Source organism: Gorilla gorilla, chromosome 10, assembly GCF_029281585.2.
Source record: "Gorilla gorilla gorilla isolate KB3781 chromosome 10, NHGRI_mGorGor1-v2.1_pri, whole genome shotgun sequence".
Lineage (NCBI taxonomy): Eukaryota > Metazoa > Chordata > Mammalia > Primates > Hominidae > Gorilla > Gorilla gorilla.
Genome location: NC_073234.2, coordinates 84,602,406 through 84,622,873, shown reverse-complemented (window position 1 = coordinate 84,622,873; position 20,468 = coordinate 84,602,406). Strand labels below are relative to the sequence as shown.

The following is a 20,468-nucleotide window of genomic DNA, read 5'->3' as shown; positions in this document are numbered from 1 at the left end:
TCCAAGTCTTTGCTATTGTGAATAATGCTGCAATAAACATACGTGTGCATGTGTCTTTATAGCAGCATGATTTATAGTCCTTTGGGTATATACCCAGTAATGGGATGGCTGGGTCAAATGGTATTCCTAGTTCTAGATCCCTGAGGAATCGCCACACTGACTTCCACAATGGTTGAACTAGTTTACAGTCCCACCAACAGTGTAAAAGTGTTCCTATTTCTCCACATCCTCTCCAGCACCTGTTGTTTCCTGACTTTTTAATGATTGCCATTCTAACTGGTGTGAGATGGTATCTCATTGTGGTTTTGATTTGCATTTCTCTGATGGCCAGTGATGGTGAGCATTTTTTCATGTGTTTTTTGGCTACATAAATGTCTTCTTTCGAGAAGTGTCTGTTCATGTCCTTCGCCCACTTTTTGATGGGGTTGTTTGTTTTTTTCTTGTAAATTTGTTTGAGTTCATTGTAGATTCTGGATATTAGCCCTTTGTCAGATGAGTAGGTTGTGAAAATTTTCTCCCATTTTGTAGGTTGCCTGTTCACTCTGATGGTAGCTTCTTTTGCTGTGCAGAAGCTCTTTAGTTTAATTAGATCCCATTTGTCAATTTTGTCTTTTGTTGCCATTGCTTTTGGTGTTTTAGACATGAAGTCCTTGCCCGTGCCTATGTCCTGAATGGTAATGCCTAGGTTTTCTTCTAGGGTTTTTATGGTTTTAGGTCTAACGTTTAAGTCTTTAATCCATCTTTAATTGATTTTTGTATAAGGTGTAAGGAAGGGATCCAGTTTCAGCTTTCTACATATGGCTAGCCAGTTTTCCCAGCACCATTTATTAAACAGGGAATCCTTTCCCCATTGCTTGTTTTTGTCAGGTTTGTCAAAGATTAAATAGTTGTAGATATGCGGCGTTATTTCTGAGGGCTCTGTTCTGTTCCATTGATCTATATCTCTGTTTTGGTACCAGTACCATGATGTTTTGGTTACTGTAGCCTTGTAGAATAGTTTGAAGTCAGGTAGCATGATGCCTCCAGCTTTGTTCTTTTGGCTTAGGATTGACTTGGCGATGCGGGCTCTTTTTTGGTTCCATATGAACTTTAAAGTAGTTTTTTCCAATTCTGTGAAGAAAGTCATTGGTAGCTTGATGGGGATGGCACTGAATCTGTAAATTACCTTGGGCAGTATGGCCATTTTCACGATATTGATTCTTCCTACCCATGAGCATGGAATGTTCTTCCATTTGTTTGTATCCTCTTTTATTTCCTTGAGCAGTGGTTTGTAGTTCTCCTTGAAGAGGACCTTCACATCCCTTGTAAGTTGGATTCCTAGGTATTTTATTCTCTTTGAAGCAATTGTGAATGGGAGTTCACTCATGATTTGGCTCTCTGTTTGTCTGTTGTTAGTGTATAAGAATGCTTGTGATTTTTGTACATTGATTTTGTATCCTGAGACTTTGCTGAAGTTGCTTATCAGCTTAAGGAGATTTTGGGCTGAGACAATGGGGTTTTCTAGATATACAATCATGTTGTCTGCAAACAGGGACAATTTGACTTCCTCTTTTCCTAATTGAATACCCTTTATTTCCTTCTCCTGCCTAACTGCCCTGGCCAGAACTTCCAATACTATGCTGAAAATATTTTACTTTCAATAGCAATAAAATAATTTTTTAAAAATCCAGAAATAAATCTAATAAAAGACACATAAGATCTATATGAAAGAAAAAAGGTGTTAAGGAACATAAAACTTGAACAAATGGAAAAGTCTATTATATTCTTAAGGAAGACTGATATAAAAATATCAGTTATCTCAAAGTTGGCCTACAAATCTAATTAAATAGATCCTAATGAAAATATCAAGAAGATTGGTTTTATTTTTTGAAAGGAGATAAATTCTAAAGTTTATACAGAAAAATGAATATGGTGATTTTAAAATGTCTAAAAATTCCTTAGGAAGTACAGTTTAATTCCCTTCTCCCTAAAGTGTGACTAGCTTACTTCTAATGAATATGATAAAGTGACAGTGTGCCATTTCTGACACTAAGTCATAAAAATTATGTGTCCTTCTCCTTGCTTTCTCTCTCTTGGATCATTTGTGCAGGGAGAAGTCAGTTGTAATGTTGTCAGAATATTCAAAAAGCTCTATGGAGAGGTCCATGTAGTGAGTTACTGAGTGAGGAACAACAAGTGAGGAACAGAAGCCTCTTGCTAAAACTAACTTGGAAGTAGATCCTCCAGCACCAGTCAAGTCTTTGGAGGACTCCATCCCCAGCTGATATCTTTTCTACAATCTAATGAGACACCCTGAGCCAAAACTACCCTGGAAAGTGACTCCTAAACTCCTGACATACAAAAATGATGAGAGAATAAATGTTTATTATTTAAGCGATTACATTTGGAGGGAAAATTGTTATACAGCAATAAATAACTAATATATGAATAAGCAATAAGAGACATAAACCTTAAAAGCAAGAATAATAAAGGGGGATTAACCCGATTATATAGTAAAACATATTCTAAAGCTATAATTAAAACAATGTGGTAATTGCATATGAATAAATATAGATATCAAAGGAGTAGAATAGGAGGTTGATAAATATGTACATATCCACTGAAAAAAGTTAGTGTATGATAATGGCAAAATTTCAAATCAATAGGGCAAAATAAGGATTATTCAATAAATGGCATTGTAGGAAATGAAGAGCTAGCTGAAAAAATAAATTATATCCATACTTCACATATTATATGAAAATGAATTATGGATAGATCAAATATTTAAATAGTAAACATAAAAAAGGATTTTAAAAATTATGGGAAAATTTTAAAAAGAAAACCTCTGAGTGGAAATATAGAAGCCTTAAGAGATTAGTAAGTTTACTTACACACACACACATTCTCCATGGCTCAAACATTGTGGACAAAGATAAATGACAAACTGGGAAAATCTTTGCTGCTTGTATCAAATATAAGGTAACTGATCATCCGAATTTATAAAGGAGTGAATATAAATTGATAAGAAAAAGACCAACAACCCTATGAAAAAAATGAGTAACAGACAACTGACACAGAAAAGGAAATACACATGGCTTTTAAATAAATAAAAAGATACTTAATAACCCTCATAATATAAGAAATGTGAATTAAAACTACAAACTGATGCTACTTTTGATCTAATTAGTTGGCAAAAATCAAAATGCTTGACAAAATCCTATGTTGGTAAGGGTAAGGGGAAACACTCTCATATCTTGCTAGTGGGAAAATGAACTGGTACAATCTCTTCAAGATCATTTTGGCAATTTTGTTATCTGTCAAAACTACAAATTTACTCAGCCAATCCATTTCTAGGATTATGTCTTATAAATATATATAGTCACATGTGTAAAATGACATGTATAAAGTTATTCTCCTTGGCATTATTTATCATAGCAAAACATTGGGAAAAACTTAAATACATTGAAGAGCAAACATTAAATAAATCATGTCACACACATAAAATGAGATAATATGGAGTTATAAATAAGATCAAGGAAGTTAATTATATACAGATATAGCATGTCTGCAGGATACATTTAAACATTAAAAAGCAAGGTGCAGATGCTTAACACTGTGGGAGGCAAAATAGTTTACTGACTTTCAGCAAGTCACTAAACAAATGGAAAATCAAAGAGTAATAACAAACCCTGGAGGAGGTAGGAGATCAGTACCCAGAGTTTGTACATTATTTGACATGTCCAGGTTGGAATACTGGCAAGTATATTACACAGCACAAAGGAGGTGGATGGGAGCAAAGTTGTATTGAGTTAAGGAAATAACTACAGATAGAAACGTAGGGGAGGAGGGGAATAGAGCTATATAGGATTAACATTTTTATACACCACTGAAATTAAGCAATTATAAATCAGAAGCTGATTCTGATAAGTCAAGGTATATAAGGTACAGCCTAGATCAACTACTAAAAAAACTTTTTAAAATAGAGAAAAATAATTAAGAAAATTAAAATGTTTCATTAAAAATATTCACCAAAGGCAAAAGAAAGCAGTAGTGAAGAAATAGCAAAATAAAGATATGAGACATAGAAAACAAAAAGCAAAATGGCATATGCAATCCAACTATATCAATAACAACACTAAATGTGAATGAATAAAAAAATTAGTAACAATTCTTCACAAACTCTTCCAAAGTACAGAAGACAAGGAAATAGTTCCCAACAGGTCTTATAAGGCCAATATTACCCTGATACCAAAACCAGACAAAGACATTACAAGAAAAGAAAGGTACAGACCAATAATTCTTACAAAGATGGATGCAAACGCCTTCAAAAAATACAAGCAAACTGAATGCAGCAACATATAAAAAGAACTATAGACCATGACCTGGTAGGATTCCTCCCAGGAAGGCAAGGTTGGTTTAACATCTGAACGTCAATCTATGTAATATAACACATCAATAGAATAAAAAGGAAAAATCACATGATTATCTGAACAGATGCAGCAAAAACATCTGAGAAAACATCCAGCCTCCTTTAATGATGAAAATACTCAACAAACTAGAAATTGAAGAGAACATCTTCAACCTGATAAATGACATCCATAAAAACCCACAGATAACATCATACTTAATGGTAAAAAACTAGATGCTTTTCTCCTAAGATTAGGAACAAAACGAGGATGTCCACTCTCGCCATTTCTATCCAACACTGTATTGGAGGTCCTAACCAGGCCAATTAGGCAAGAGAAAAAAACAAGAGGCTTCCAGATTAGAAAGAAAGTTAAACTATCTCTATTCACAGATGACATGATTTTGTATGTAGAGAATCCTAGGGAATCCACTAAAACCTCTTATAAACTATGAAACAAGTACAGCAAGGTTGCAGAATACAATATCAATATATAACTTTCAATTCTATTTCTAGATACTTGCAATAAACAACTCAAAAGTGAATATAAGAAAACAATTCCTTTTACAATAGCATAAGAAAGAATGAAATACTTAGGAATAAATGTAACAAAAACTGCAAAACTTATACTCTGAAAACTGTAAACCATTGTTGAAAGAAGTTGAAGAAGATCTAAATAACTGTAAAAACATCACATGTTCATGGATCAAAAGACTTACCATTGTTAAGATAGCAACACTCTCCAAACTGACCTACAGATTCAATCAAATCTCCATCAGCATCCCAGTTAACTTCTTTGCAAAACTGACAAGCTGATTTTAAAATTGATAAGGAATTGCAAGGTGCCCACAATCTTGAAAAAGAACAAAGTAGGAAGACCCACATTCCCTGATTTCAAAATTTACATAAAGCAACAGTATTCAAGACAGTGTGGTACTGGCCAGGATGGCTAGAATTAAAAAGAGGATAAATAAGGAACACTGGCAAGGGTGTGGAAAAACTGGAACCCTCATACACACCTGGCCGATATAGAATGGTGCAGTTATTTTCAAAAATAGTCTGGCAGTTTCTTAAGAAGTTAAACATAGAGTTACCCTATGATCCAGAAATTCTACTCCTAGGTTTCAATTCAAGAGAGAAATGAAAACACACATTATGCAAAAACTCATATACAAATGTTCACAGCAGCATTATTCATAATAGCTAAAAAATCAACTGAAATGTTCATTATCTGATGAATGCATTTAAACAATATTTCTTAAACCTTTTTAAAAAGTAAGCTGGACACAGTGGTGTGTGCCCGTAATCCTAACTCCTCAGGAGGCTGAGGTTGGAGGATTGCCTGAGCCCAGACGTTCAAAACCAGCCTGGGGAAAGTAGCAAGACTCCCTACCTCAGAAAAATGGTCTCACTTGTTCTTTCAAAATTATTTTCATTTCTGTGATGGTTTTCCTTCTTTTATTTCCTCCTTTAGTCTGTCATTTAGTATTTTATTTCCTTCGATTATCTGACCATCTATATTGTATTCTTGCATTGTGTTCTTTCACAAAATCAACAATTGCTTCATTGTCTATTGATTTCAATTCATGGTAAAACGTTTGGCAGCCCCGAATGTTTGCAGGGCCTGGGGCAAGAGTAAAACAGAAACCCCAACAGCCATTTGTCTAAATTTAAAAGGTATAAGTCAAGTTTTGGAACTATTGAATAAAATACATTCTGCTGTCTTATTTTGACCAAAATACCTTTAAAACAACATAAAAATATGCAGAGATGATCTTTATATGATTGAAGTGCAGTCAATATAAAAGAGAACTAAATTTAATTATTACTGCACATATCTAGGTGTTCTGTTCATTGATAAGCAATAAAAGAAACAAATAAATAAAAGAAACAAATATATTTTATAAATTATATTTATTCCATGAATTTTATGTCTTCATTTTAGCACAATCACAATATCAACAAATGTCATACTATTTTCACTTAATTTCTGTTCCATTGAAGGTAATAATCTAAAGGATTACAAAAGAAACATTTTATTCAAAGTGTCCCAAATTTCCACAAAGGGGTACACTTTGAACACAAAGAGAAGCAATAAAATCAGTGAGGCACTTAGTGGAAAACAATACTTTATTATGCAAAAATTTTTTGCTTTCGTGTTGAGAGGAAAAATATGACAGGTTAATTAATTTGTCATTTCTGTTTCCTGAAACTTCTGACACTCCAATCCTCACTGATCTGTGCAGCAGTGTCAGTAGCAGTCAACCCATAAATCTGAATAATAGTTGGGCAGAGTTACCTATTGTTTTAAAGATATTGGGCAAAGGATTTGGAGAAGCATTTCCCTGGCGTTATTCACAAAAAGTTTAGATTAGCTGTGCTGTGCTGACACTGAGCATCAAATCCAAAAGTGACAGAGCTGCCTATGTGTTCTTTAATAAATGTGTGTGCTTGTGATATATGGGTCCCTCTGAAGTGTGGAACCCAGAGCAGAGGCCTCTTTTTTCTGAGTCGATGAGTGATACGTATTTGGTACTTTTCATCTTCTCTATACCATGTTTTTCTGGTTAATTTTGTCTCATGCCATGTTTGACTGCTCTTTCTCACATCTTTTTTCTCTAGTATCCTTATCTACCACTGCAAAGGCAAATACTTCAGATGATATATCCTCGTTGGCTCTTTCCGGGAGCTGCTATGATCCGTCCCCAGCCCACTATGCCAACAGTCAATTCACACCACCTGTTAACACTACTTAACTATTTTTACATTTGAGGATCTTCATCTGGTATCCAGTTTTCCTTGGTGTTATGGGTTGAATCGTGTTCCCATGTAAGTAAAAAATATGTTGAAGTCCTAACTCCTAGTACTTCAGAATGTGACCTCATCTGGAATTAGGGTCATTGCAGGTGTAACTGGTTAATATGAGGTCATATTGGAGTAGAGTAGGCTCCTGATCCAATCTTAATGGTATCCTTATAAGACGACAGGCACGGGAGGTCAGAGACACACATGGAGAATGCCATGTTATGACTAAGGCAGAGACTGGAGTTATGCAACTGCAAACCAAGGCACACCAAAAATTGCCAGTAAACCACCAAAAGCTGGGAAGAGGCAAGGAAGGACATCTCTGCAGTTTCAAGAGGAAGCATAGCCCTGCTTACACCTTGATTTTGAACTTCTAGGTCCCAGAACCGAAGAGACAATGAGTATCTATTGTTTTGTGGTACTTTGTTATGACAGTACTAGGAAACTAATACATGGTGTGTTTTACCCATTTCTTGTTGCTCTGGTTCATTTCTAAAAGAGATGAAACTTTGGATCTAAGATGTCATCAAGTTCATAGTGTCAACGATTCTCCACATTTGCAGTAGAGTTATGAGATTAGAATTGTCTAAATGATTGCCCTAAAAGGAATGGGTTTCTACTCCATCTACTAACCCACAAAAGATCCTTAATAAATAAATATATGTGAGAAGTATTTTCATATATGGAGGCAACTAAACTTCTCCATAGCATAAGTGTGACTGCAATTTGGAAGACGTTTGAATTATTATGAGATCATTTGTTCCTTGCAAAGTTTTTGCCTTCTTAGAAACAGAGGCTCCCTGTAAGTAAACATAACCAAGTTGTGGTAAAAGTCCATGATGTCCTCCCAGTCCCATATGGGGACATAGGCTTATGATGTCAGAAAAACATGAAATTCTGTTTTCCACTGAGGACTCTGGAGCCTCAACATAGTCACTATTCCATACCTTTCTACACTCCCACTACTCTCCACAAATAGTAGTTCACTGGAGGGTGAATATTTTGTAAAAATGTGTAGTTCTTGGGGTTTCAACTTTCTTTTGTTTTTGAGACGGAGTCTCGCTCTGTCTCCCAGGCTGGAGTGTAGTGGCGCGATCTTGGCTTACTGCAAGCTCCACCTCCCAGGTTCACACCATTCTCCTGCCTCAGCCTCCCAAGTAGCTGGGACCACAGGTGCCCGCCGCCACGCCTGGCTAATTTTTTGGATTTTTTAGTAGAGATAGGGTTTCACCGTGTTAGCCAGGATGGTCTCAATCTCCTGACCTCGTGATCCACCTGCCTCAGCCTCCCTAGTAGCTGGGACCACAGGTGCTCGCCGCCACACCTGGCTAATTTTTTGGATTTTTTAGTAGAGATAGGGTTTCACCGTGTTAGCCAGGATGGTCTCAATCTCCTGACCTCGTGATCCACCTGCCTCAGCCTCCCAAAGTGCTGGGATTACAGGCGTGAGCCAATGCGCCCAGCCGGGGTTTCAACTTTCCACCAGGAAAGGTTAGAAGTGGAAGATGGCCTTTCAAGTGTGGTTTGGCTGTTCTGAATCTATCATCATGACACTTGGCTTGTGCAAATCCCAAACATCCATTGATTAATAATAACATTCTCTGACAGCTACTTTCCCATTTCTCTCCTCTTCTTTACCTGTTTATTATTTTTAAAAAATTAGATAGAGTCTTGCTATATTGCCCAGGCAGGACTTGAACTCCTAGGCTCAAGCAATCCTTCTGCCTCAGCCTCCTGAGTAGCATGGATTACAGGTGCATGCCACCATGCCCAGCTTCTCTGCTCTTCCTTAGAACAATACTCTTATTACTATTATTATTGTGGTTAAAAAAACACACAATGTTGTATTTACCATCTTTGTATTGGGCCATTCTTGCATTACTATAAAGAAATACTGGGCTGGGCACGGTGGCTCACGCCTGTAATCCCAGCACTTTGGGAGGCCAAAGTGGGTGGATCACGAGGTCAGGAGATCGAGACCATCCTGGCTAACACAATGAAACCCCGTCTCTACTAAGAATACCAAAAAAATTAGCTGGGCATGGTGGCGGGCGCCTGTGGTCCCAGCTACTTTGGGAGGCTGAGGCAGGAGAATAGCGTGAACCCAGGAGGTGGAACTTGTAGTGAGCTGAGATCGTGCCACTGCACTCCAGCCTGGGTGACACTGCGAGACTCCATCTCAGAAAAAAAAAAAAAAAAAGAAAGAAAGAAATACCTGAGACTGGGTAATTTATAAAGAAAAGAGGTTTAATTGGCTCACAGTTTGCAGGCTGTATAAGCACGGTGCTGACATCATCTGGCTTCTGGGGAGGCCTCAGGGAACTTTTATTCATGGTGGAAGGCAAAGTGGGAGCTTGCATGTCATGCGGTGAAAGCAGGGGCAAGATTGTGGGGAGAGGTGCCACACACTTTTAAATGACCAGATCTTGTATGAACTCAGATCAAGAGCTCACTTATCACCAAGGGGATGGCCTAAGTCATTCATGAGGGATCTGCCCCCATGACCCAAACACATCCCACCAAGGCCACCTTGAAGATTGGGGATTATATTTCAACATGTGATTTGAGTGGGGACAAATGTCCAAACTATATCATTCCATCTCTGCATCCCCCTTCTCATGTCCTCCTAATATTGCAAAATACAATTATGCTTTCCCAATGGTCTCTTAAAGTCTTAACTTGTTCCAGCATTACCTCGAAAGTCCAAAATCTCAAATGAGACAAGCCAAGTCTCGTCCACCTATGAGCCAGCTTGTAAAATCAAACAAGTTATTTAGTTTCAAGATACAATGGGAGTACCAGCATTGGGTAATCATTTCCATCTCAAAAGGGAGAAATCGGCCAAAAGAAAGGGGCTACAGGCCCCATGGAAGTTAGAAACCCTGCATTAATTCTTAAAGCTTTGAAATAATCTCCTTTGACTTCATGTCCCATATCTAGGGCACACTGATATGAGGGTTGGGCTCCCAAAGCCTTGAGCAGCTCTGCCCCTGTGACTTTGTGGGTTCTGCCCCACAGCTGATCTCACAGGCTGTTGAGTGCATGCAGCTTTTCCAGGCACAGGATGCAAGCTGCCAGTGGATCTACCACTCTGGGTTCTTGAGGACAGTGGTCCCCTCCACTAGGCAGTGCCCCAGTAAGGACTCTGTGTGTGGGCTCCAACTACACATTTCCCCTCAGCACTGCCCTAGCAGAGGGTCTTTTTGAGGGCTCTGCCCCTGTAGCAGGCTTCTGCCTGGGCACCCAGGCTTTTTCATATATCCTCTGAAATACAGATGAAGGCTGGCACACCTCATTCACTCTTTCACCCTACAGGCTTAACACCATGTGGAAGGCACCAAGGCTTACAGTGGCTTTCACTCTCCAGGATGGTGGCATGAGCAGTATCTGGGGTCTTCTGAGCCAAGGCTTGAGCCAGAGTGGCCAGAATGTAGGGAACAGTGTCCTGAGGCTGTGCAGGGCAATGGGGCCCTGGACCTGGCCCATGAAACCATTCTTCCCTCCTAGGCCTCTGGGCCTGTGATGGAGGTGCTGCCATGAAGGTCTCTGAAATGGCTTTGAGGTCTTTTTCCCACTCTCTTTGATATCAGCACTTGGCTCCCTTTTAGTTATGCAAATATCTCTAGCAAGATATTGCTCCTCAGCCTGCTTCAATTTCTCTCTCGAAAAACCTTTTACTCTCTTTGCCACATGGCTAGGCTGCAAAATTTCCAAATATTCTCTCATCTTCCTGTCTTCTTCTCTGCCCTCCAAACTCTTCCAGCGTCTGCCTGTTACCCAGCTCCAAAGTTAGTTCCATATTTTCAGGCATCTTTATAGCAATGCTCCACTCCTCAGCACCAATTTTCTGTATTAGGCCATTCTTGCATTGCTATAAAGAAATATCCAAGACTGGGTAATTTATAAAGAGGTTTCACTGGCCCATGGTTGTGCAGGCCATATAAGCATGGCATCAACATTGCTCATCTTCTGGGGAGGCCTCAGGGAACTTTTACTCGTGGTAGAAGGTGAAGTGGGAGCTTGCACATCACATGTTGAAAGCAAGAGCAAGAGAGAGAGAGAGGTGGGAGAGGTGCCACATACTTTTAAATGGCCAGATCTCATGCAAACTCAGAGCAAGAGCTCACTTATCACCAGGGGGATGGCCCGAGTCATTCATAGGGGATCCACCTGCTAATCCAAACACCTCCCACCAGGCCCCACCTCCAACATTTCAACATGAGATTTGGTTAGAGACAAATAACCAAACTATAGGCCAGGTGCAGTGGGTCATGCCTGCAATCCCAGCACTTTGGGAAGCCAAGGTGGGTGGATCATGAGGTCAAGAGATTGAGACCATCCTGGACAACATGGTGAAACCCTGTCTCTACTAAAAATACAAAAATTAGCTGGGCGTGGTGGTGCGCACCTGTAGTCCCAGCTACTTGGGAGGCTGAGGCAGAAGAATCACTTGAACCCGGGAGGCAGAGGTTGCAGTGAGCTGAGATCGTGCCATTGTCCTCCAGCCTGGTGACAGAGTGAGACTCCATCTCAAATAAAATAAAATAAAATAACCAAACTACAGCAATCTTAATCATTTTTTACTTAAAAATGATTATATTTCAGTAGTGTTAAATATATTCACATTATTGTGCAACAGATATCTAGGATGCTTTCGTCTTGCAAAACTGAAACTTTATACCCCCAAACAGTAATTCCTCTTCCCCCGACCTCCAGCCCTTAAAAACTACCTTTCTGCACTCTGTTTCTATAATTTCTGACCACTCTAAATACACCATATGAGTGGAATCATATAGTATTTGTCCTTTTATGAATGGTTTATTTCACTCAACATCATGTCCTTGAGGATCATTCATGTTGTAGAATATGAGAGAATTCCTTAAGGCTGCATAGTATTCCATTGTATAAATATACCACACTTTGCTTATCCATTCATCTGTTGATGGACATTTGGGTTGCTTGCACCTCTTGGCTATTATGAATAATGCCACAATAAACATAAGTGTGCAAGTATCATTTAGAGACCTTGCTTTCAATTATTCTGCATGTATACCCAGAAATGAGATTGCTAGATCACATGGTTTTTCTATTTTTAATTTTTTGAGGAACCGCCATATGGTTTTCCACAGTGGCTGTGCCATTTTACATGACCACCACCAATACAAAAGTGTTCCAACTTCTCCATATCCTCTCCAACATGTGTTATTTTCTGTTTTTTTGACAGTGGCCATACTGGTAGGTGTGAGATAATATCTCATTGTGGTCTTGATTTCCATTTCTTTAATGATTGGTGATGCTGGGCATTGTCCTGTGCATTTATTGGCCATTCACATATCTCTGGAAAAATGTCTATTTGGATCCTTTGCCCATTTTTAACTTGAGTTTTTGTTGTTGAGTTGTAGAAGTTCCTTATATGTTCTGGATATTAACCCCTTATCAGGTACATAATTTGCAGTTATTTTCTCCCATTCTATAGGTTTTCTTTTCACTGTTTCCTTTAGTGTGCTAAAGCACTTAAGTGTAATGTAGTCCCATTATCAATTACTGCTTTTCTTGCCTAGTGTTTTTGGTGTCATATCCAAAATATCATCGCCAAATCCAATGTCCTGAAGCCTTCCTCCCATATTTTCTCCAGGAGTTTTATAGTTTTAAGGCTTAGAGCTAGGTCTTTGATCCATCCTTTTTAACTTAATTTTTGTGGGGTAGGGTAAGGATTCAATGTCATGATTTTGCATCCAGTTATCCCAACACCATTTACTGAAGAGACACCTTTCCCTATTGTGTGGTCTAGGCATACTGCCAAAGTTTATTTGACCATACATACAAAAGCTTATTTCTGGGCTCTTCATTCTGTTCCATTGGTCTATATATCTACTTTTATGCCATTATCACATCATCTTAATCGCAGTTTTTTTGTGGTATGTTTTGAAATCAGTAAGTGTGAGGCCTCCTACTCTGTCCTTTTTCAAGATTGTTTTGACTATTTGGCATCCCTGGAGGTTCCATATGCAATTTAGAATTTTTTTTCTCTTTTCTGTAAAGAATGCATCGGGATTTTCATAGATATTGCATAGATTCTGTAGATTACTTTGGGTAGTATGAATATTTTAACAATATTAAGGCTTCCAAGCCATGAACATGGGATGTCTTACATTTATCTGTGTCTTCTTTGATTTCTTTTAGCAATGCTTTGTAGTTTTCAGTGTACAAGTCTTTCATGTCCTAAGTGTTTTGCCCTTTCTTATGTTATAGTATATAGTATGCGTTTTTGTAATTTCCTTTTCTGGTCAATGTTAGTGCATAAAAACACAAATGATTTTTATGTGTTGACTTTGTATCCTGCAATTTTTTTGAAAGTGTTTATTGTAATTTTTGTGGAATCTTTAGAATTTTCTAAATATGAGATCATATTGTTAGCAAATAGAGATAATTTTACTTCTTTTCCAGTTTGGATGTCTTATATTTCTTTTTCTTGCCAAGTAGTTCTTGCCAGACTTCCCATGTTAAATATTAGTGGTGAGAGTGCAAATCCTTGCTTTATTCTTAATCTTAGAGGAAAAGCTTTCAGTCTTTCTCCATTGAATGTGATGCTAGTATGGGCTTGTCTTATATGACCTTTATTATATTGAGGTAAGTTCCTTATATACCTATTTTGTTGCGTCTATATTCATCAGCAATATCAGTCCATTATTGGTCCATAGGTTTTTCTTTTTCTTTTTTTTTCTTCTTTTTTTTGTGTGTGTGTTTTGTTTTGTTTTGTTTTTGAGAGAGCATCTCATTCCTGTTGCCCAGGCTGCAGTGCAGTGGCACAATCTCAGCTCAGCACACTGCAGCCTCGACTTCTCGGGCTCAGGTGATTCTCCCACCTCAACCTCCTGAGTAGCTCGAAATGCATATCACACCTGGCTGATTTTTTTTTGTTTTAGTAGAGACGGAGTTTCACCATGTTGCCCAGTCTGGTCTTAAACTCCTGGGCTGAAGAGACCCACCTGCTTTGGTCTCCCAAAGTGCTAGAATTACAGATGTGAGCCACCATGCCCAGTCTCTTGTGTTTTATTCTGGTTTTGTTATCAGCTTACTGCTGCCCTCAAAGACTCAGTTTGGGATTGTTCCCTCCTATTCAATTCGCTGGAAGAGTTTGAAAAGAATTGGTATTAGTTCTTTAAATGTTTGGTGGAATTTTTTTGTGAAACCATCAGATCCTGGGCTTTTCTTCACTGGGAAGGTTTTGATTACTGCTTCAATTTATTTACTCATATTATCTTTATTCATATTCTTTATTTCTTCATGATTCAGTCTTTGTAGGTGGTGTTCCTCTAGGAATTTATCCATTTCTTTTACATGATCCAATTTGTTGGCATAGTTGTTCACAACAGTCTCATAATCCTTATTTCTGTGACAATAGTTATAATGTCCTCTCATTCATTTTTTTTTCTATTTTTTATTATACTTTAAGTTCTAGGGTACACGTGCACAACATGCAGGTTACATATGTATACATGTGCCATGTTGGTGTGCTGCACCCATTAACTCGTCATTTACATTAGGTATATCTTCTAACGCTATCCCTCCCCCCTCCTCCCACCCCATGACAGGCCCCAGTGTGTGATGTTCCCCTTCCTGTGTCCAAGTGTTCTCACTGTTCAATTCCCACCTATGAGTGAGAACATGCGGTATTTGGTTTTTTGTCCTTGCGATAGTTTGCCGAGAATGATGATTTCCAGCTTCTCATTTGTTTCTAAAGTTTTTTATTTTACTTTTTTAGAGATAGGGTTTCGCTATGTTGCCCAGGCTGGTCTTGAACTCCTAGGCTCAAGCGATCCTCCCACCTTGGACTCCCAAAGTGCTAGGATTACTGGTATGAGCCACTGCACCTGGCTTTCTAATTTTACTTATTTCAGTCTTCTCTCTTATTTTCTCAGTTGGTCTAGCTAAGGGTTAGACAATTTCATTGATCTTTTCAACAAAAACAACTTTTGGTTTCCTTGATGTTTTTCTATGGTATTTCTATTCTCTAATTCATTTACCTATGCTCTAATCCTTCTGATAACTTAGGGTTTAGTTTGTTGTTCTTTTCTAGTTATTTGAGGTATGAGATTAGGTTGTTGATTTGAGATCTTTCTTCTTTTTTAATGTAGGTGTTTACCACTATAAACCTCTCCCTCACTTCTACTTTCACTGCATTCCATAAGTGTGATATGTTGCATTTTTGCTTTCATTAGTTTCCAGATATTATCTAAATTCACTTGTGTTTTCTTCTCTGACCCATTCATTAAGAGGACACTGCTTAGTTCCCACAAATTCGTGGACTTTCTTGTTTTCCTTCTGCTACTGATTTCTTGTTTTATTTCATTGTGATTGGAGAAGATACTTTGTATGATTTCAATCTCCTTAAATTTGTCAAGATTTGTTTTATGGCCTAACATGTGGTCTATCTTGGAGAAGCCTCCACGAGTACTTAAGAATGTGTATTCTGCTGTTGTTGAGTGGACATCAGTTACAGCCAACTGATCTATACTGTTGTTCATGTCTTCTGTTTCCTTGTCGATCTTCTGTATGGTTGTTCTGGCCATAAATGAAAGAGAAGTACTATGTCTCCTGCTATTATTGTATTGCTGTTAATTTCTTCTTTCAGTCCTGTTAATGCTTCACCTATTTGGGAGTTCTAACATTAGATGTGCATATATTTATAGTTGTTATATGTTCCTGATGAATGGACCCCTTATCATTACATAACATCCTTTCTTGTCCTCCTGACAGTTTCTACTTAAAGACTATCTTGTCTAGTATTACATATGGCCACCCCTGCTATCTTGTAGGTTTCCATTTACACGGAATCTTTTTGTGTCCCTTTACTTTTAGCCTATGTGTGCCTTAAGTATAAAGTAAGTCTCTTGTAGAAAGCATATAGCTGGATCTTGTTTTTTAAAATACGTTCAGCCAATCGACATCTTTTATTTGGTGTGTTTAATGCATTTACATTTAAAGTACTGCTGATAGGAAAGAACTCACTATTGCCAGTTTATTAATTGTCTTCTGTTTGTTGTGTAGCTTTTTGTCCCTCCTTTCTTCCCTTGTTGTCTCCTTTTGTGTTTTGTTGATTTTTTTGTAGTGACATATTTTGACTCCCTTCTCATTTCCCTTTGTGTATATTCTGTAGATATTTTCTTTGTGGTTACCATTGCAATTACATAAAACATCTTAACATTGTAACATTCTATTTTATGCTGCTAACAACTTACCTTCTTTCATGTGTAAAACTCTGCTCCTTTACATCCTGCCCCTCTTCATGTTATGTTATGAATAACACAAATTTTCTCTTTTTATAATGAGTATCCAGTAAAATACATACATTATTATTTCTAATTTTTTTAATTCAATTTTATTTTATTTCAAGACAGGGTCTCATTATATCACTCAGGCTGGAGTGCAGTGATGGGATCATGGCTCACTGCAGCCTCAACCTCCTGGGCTCAAGCAATCCTTTTGCCTCACCTACCCAAGTAGCTAGGACTACAGGCATGCACCACCATGCCTGGCTCCTTTTGTTTTTGGAGAAAGATGAGGTCTTGCTATGTTGCCCAGGATGGAAGAGCAAATATAAATTGATTAGAAAAAAAAAACCAACAACCCTATGAAAAAAATGAGTAGCAAACAGACAATTGACTCAAAAAAGGAAATACATATGGATTTTAAGCATATAAAAAGTTGCTAGGCCTGCCCAGCACTGCCCGCCCCATGTCAGAGTCCCAGCCCCCTTCACCTGTGTCCATCATTCCATGCAGAAACACAACCAGCATGTCTGACAAACTGCCCTACACAGTCACTGACATCAGCCTGGACGCCTGGGGACACAAGGCCCTAGACATTGTGGAGGCTGACATGGTGGGCCTGATGTACATGAGGGAGTTGTTCCTGGCTCCAAGCCACTGAAAGGCACTCACATCACTAGCTGCCTGCAAATGACAGTGGAGACCATTGTCCTCATTGAAACCCTCATTACCTCAAGTGCTGAGATGCAGTGGTCCAGCTGCAACATCTCCACCTAGAACCATGTGGCAGCTGCCATTGCCGAGGCTGGCATTCCAGTGTGCACCTGGAAGGGTGAAAGAGATGACAAGTACCTGTGGTGCATCGAGCAGATACTGTATTTCAAAGATAGGCCCCTCAACATGATTCTGGATGATGCTGGTGACCTCAACCAACCTCATTGACACCGGGTACCCACAGCTTCTGTCAGTCAGCTGAGGCATCTTTGAGGAGACCATGACTGGGTCCACAGGATGATGGCCAATGGGATCATGAGGGCTCCTACCATCAATGTCAATGACTCCATCACCAAGAGCAAGTTTGACAACCTCTATGTCTGCCAGGAGTCCCGCACAGATAACATCAAGTGGGCCACACACGTGATGATTGCTGGCAAGGTAGCGGTGGTGGTGGGCTGTGGCGATGTGGGCAATGGTTGTGTCCAGGCCCTGAAGGGTTTTGGGGCTTGCATAATCATCACCAAAATCGACCCACTCAACACACTGCAGGCTGCTATTGATGGCTAAGAGGTGACTACCATGGAGGAGGCCTGCCAGGATGGCAACATCTTTGACACCACCACAGACTTTTTCAATATCATCCTTGGCCGACACATTGAGCAGATGAAGAATGTTGCCATTGTGTATAACATTGGACCCTTTGACATGGAGATCAATGTCAAGTGCCTCAACAAGAATGCTGTGGAGAAGGTGAACATCAAGCCCCAGCTGGATGAGGCAGTGGCTGAAGCCCGCCTGGGCAAGCTGAACATGAAGCTGACCAAGCTGACCGCAAAGCAGGCCCAGTACTTGGGCATGACCCATGATGGCTCTTCAAGCCTGATCACTACTACTACTTAAAGGCAGGCCTGCCCTTCACCTTCCAGTTGCTGTCCTTGCCCAGGCCCCAGCTTTCCTCCCCAAGAGCAAATGACACCAATCCCATTGACTCCCTAAGGCTGATTCCTCAGTTTTTGACCTCTACTGCATCCCTCATATGGTTCCAAGTGTCACAGGGGAAGCTGAGAGGCACCTCCTCAAACCCTGGTCATGATGGGGGTATGAAGGAGACATCCACTGGGAACCAGCTCAGTGGTCTTGGAACTGCTAAGTCCGTCCTTCCTTAGCCTGAAGTTGGCAGTGGGGTCACGAAGCCCATGTACTTTACCATCCAGTCTTCACTTGGCCTACAGACTTATGCCCATGGTGCTTGGTTTACGGGTTCACTGGTTCCTCAGCCCATGACAGATGAGAGGGAGCTATATATATTGAAGGGCAAGGGAGAACTGAAGGGCAAGGAAGAACTGTTCCTGAGAGCCTGGCTTAGTGCTGGGCCTTCTCTTAAACCTCCTAACAATGAGGTTGGCACTTTTAGTCCCTATTTTACACGGGTTAGAATAGTTAAGTGACAACCAAGAAAGGACAGAGAAGTCACAGCTTGAGGTTGAGAGAGGCCAGAAAAACATAAAAGCAGGCATAGACCTGCCACCATTTTGTAACAAGAATGGTTCTTATCACAACTCTCAATCAAAAAGAGAGTAATTTGGTTTATAATGTCTATATAGTGTTTGTAATGTTAAAATAAAGGAGTTTGGTAAATAAAAATTTGGGTGCCTAAAAGAAAAAAAAGATGCTTAATGACCTTCATAATACAAGAAATGTGAATTAAAACTATAATCTGAAGCTACTTTTGGTCTATTACATTGGCAAAAATCAAAAGGCTTGACAAAATCCTACGTTGGCAAGGATATAGAGAAACAGCCACCTTCATACATTGCGGGGCAAGAATGTTCAATCTCCTCAAGATCATGTTGGCAATGTTGTTATCTGTCAAAACTACAAATTTACTCAGCCAATTCATTTCTAGGATTTTGTCCACTAGTTTCACATGTGTAAAATGACATGCATAAGGTTTTGCTTCAGCATTATTTATTATTGCAAAACATTGGAAAAAACCTACATGCACTGAAGAGGAAACTGATTATATAAATTATGTCACACATATACACAATGAGATAATATGTAGTCGTAAACAAGATTAAGGAAGTTAATTATATACAGATATAGTATGTTTGCAAGATATATTTAAACATTAAAAAGCAATGTACAGGGCTGGGTGCAGTGATTCATGCGTGTAATCCTAGCACTTTGGGAGGTCAAGGTTGGTGAATCACTTGAGCCCAGGAGTTTGAGACCTGCCTGGGCAACATGGTGAAACTCCATCTGTACAAAAAAGTACAAAAATGAGCTGGTTGTAGTGCCTCGTGCCTGTGGTCCCAGTTACTTGAGGCTGAGGCTGGGGGATCACTTGAGCTGGGAAGCGGAGGTTGCAGTGAACCAAGATTGTACCACTGCACTCCAGCCTGGATGACAGAGTGAGGCCCTGTGTCAAAAACAAAAACAAACAACAACAACAACAAAAACCCCAAAAAAAACCCCCACCAAAATTACTAAATTCTGATATATGTACTCATCAGTACAAGTACTGATACAGACTACCACAAGTATAAACCTTGAAAAAAGTATGCTAAGTGAAAGAAGCCAGTCACAAGAGACCACATATTGTATGATTCCATTCTTGTAAAATGTGCAAAATAGGGAAATTATTATAGAGACAGAAGGTAGATTAGTGGTTGTCTAGGTCTGGGTGGGAAGAGTGTTAGAGGATAGGTGGGTAATAGCTAAAGAGTAAATGGTTTTTTTTAATGGTTTTTTTCTTTTCTTTTTTTCCTTTTTTATTGTGGTAAAATATACAAAACATAAAATTTACCATCTAAACAAATTATAAGTGTATAATACCGTGGCATTAAATACATTCATAATGTTGTGCATCCATCACCACCATCCATCTCCAGAACTCTTTTTATTTTGTAAAACTGAAACTCTACCCATTAAACAGTAACTTTCAATTCTTCCCTCCCCATCCCCACCATTCTACTTCCTATGATTTCGACTGCTCTAGGTACCTCACCTCATATAAATGGAATCATAGATATTTGTCTTTTTGAGATTGACATTTCGCTAAGCAGAATGTCCTCAAGATTCTCCCATGTTGTAACACGTGTCAGATTTTCCTTCCTTTTTAAGGCTGGATAGTATTCCATTTGTATGTAGATGCTTTACCACATTTTGTGAGCCCTTCATCCCTGGATGGACGCTTGGGTTGCTTCCACCTTTTGGCTATCGTGCCTAATGCTCTGAATATGAATGTACAAATATAAACATTCTTATTCACTCTATTGACATACATA

At 39.0% G+C, this 20,468-nt stretch overlaps 1 pseudogene; it reads left to right on the top strand.

Moving 5' to 3' along the window:
- Positions 1-16,987: 16,987 nt before the first annotated feature.
- Positions 16,988-18,344, top strand: LOC101136165 (adenosylhomocysteinase-like; annotated as a pseudogene).
- The last annotated feature ends 2,124 nt before the right edge of the window (positions 18,345-20,468 follow it).